General features: G+C 39.2%; 1 protein-coding gene across 3 annotated transcripts in view; it reads right to left on the reverse strand.

Moving 5' to 3' along the window:
* LOC119581831 (myotubularin-related protein 9-like) overlaps positions 1 to 731 on the reverse strand; it is a 16,750-nt gene extending 16,019 nt beyond the window's left edge. Inside the window, exon 1 of one of the 3 annotated variants that reach the window (XM_037929971.1) lies at positions 586 to 731. The gene's annotated coding sequence lies outside the window, so the exon portion shown is untranslated. Of the gene's footprint in view, positions 1 to 565 lie in introns of all 3 variants that reach the window. The other 2 variants (XM_037929970.1, XM_037929972.1) reach the window with 2 other exon arrangements.
* Between the last annotated feature and the right edge of the window lie 870 nt (positions 732 to 1,601).

Here is a 1,601-nt window from a genome sequence, read left to right on the forward strand (position 1 = left end):
AACAACTGTTTACTAATCAAATTGACATAAATAAACATGATTACATACACCATGCAAAAACAACTAATACACATAATGCTCACAAACAAAAATATGTGATATACCATACTAGTAAAGATTCCTATACACACTCATATTTCCCACATACCATTTGACTCCCACAACACATAATACAAGTAAACAAAGCAGACACCTTCCACCAACTCACTCTGGCACACCTCAGCACACAAACACCAACGCTTAGCCACCAACACCCTTCTCTCCCCCACTGCCCCCAACAGGCCACTCCCACATTAGCGTGATTTGGCTACATCCTCTACCCTTTAACCAGACTGAGATGAGACTGATCTAGTAAAAGATGAACAGGGAGAAAAACTTGCACAAATACAGACGAATATATCAAATTTAACAATAATGGCAGTAATACACATGCACACATTGGTGCAACATTATGAGTATACGCAACTATTAAGATAATCTGAATTTTCTAGAGAAGGTGAAACAGATTTAGAAACAGCGGGTCTGCCCCTTGACAGCTTGACACTATCGACGCCTCCCAACCAACCTTCAAGCTTGTCCTAATACCTCTTCTCAAAAGGTGAGGAAGAAACAGAACCCGAAGCAGAATAGCGAGCGTGGCAGAATCCCCTTCCCTTGATAGCTTGACAGGCCAGACGCCCACCGCCCAGCGAGCTCCAAGTCAACAGCTGATTATTGACAAGTGACAACAACACTCAGGGAATACGGGATTACTCTCTTTATTTCGGCCTTTATATTTTTTATTGGCATATCGAAAGATGATATTTTAGAGTGAAAAGTTTATGAATACATATAAAGCTGGAACGATGAATATGAAATATGTCGATATATTGTAATAGCGGAGGAAATATCAGAGTCATATTTTCAGACTGGAATGAGTGGAATAACATGTATTTATACTCAGTATTGTATCGTTTGCTTATATATAAATCTGATTTGCCAGGAGCTGAGAAGCATTTGCAATCAAGTAGATGACATAAGCCTGAATTATGATCATGACATTTTCAATTACTACTGACACAAATTATTTTCTTTCTCACATTTTTATCATGTTCTGAAAAATATAAATTAGCGTTTACAGTCGATAAATTTGAAAATATAATATACAACTACTTTTAATGCGTGTAATCCCAGTACACAGTGTGCAGCGATGAAGAATTAATCGCTGTACCATAACATTAAAAATATATCATAAACTAATAACTACATAAGCTATTTTCCTATCAATTAAAGATAAGAAACGGCCTAGTCCCAGGAATATATCCGAACTAAGAAAAAAGGTGAGAGAAGTGACAAAATTCTTTGGCCCGCGGTCTCTTCCCAGGCTCCCCCCGCACCACCTGATAGTCGTGACTCACTCGCAGACGGACAGCAAACCTCGTCAACTTTTCTCAAAACTTCACCATGAGTACAACACCAGGTGAGTAAACGAAAGCCACAGTCGCACATGCTCACCCGTGAAATGCCAGCTAAAGGAAGTGTAAAAGTCATAAAGGGAAGTTTATGTCAGGTTGTCTAAACGGAAGCATGAGTTGTATGGAAGCTGAGCCGATGCAGCAGCA

Source organism: Penaeus monodon, chromosome 15 (assembly GCF_015228065.2).
Source record: "Penaeus monodon isolate SGIC_2016 chromosome 15, NSTDA_Pmon_1, whole genome shotgun sequence".
NCBI classification, from domain to species: Eukaryota; Metazoa; Arthropoda; class Malacostraca; order Decapoda; family Penaeidae; genus Penaeus; species Penaeus monodon.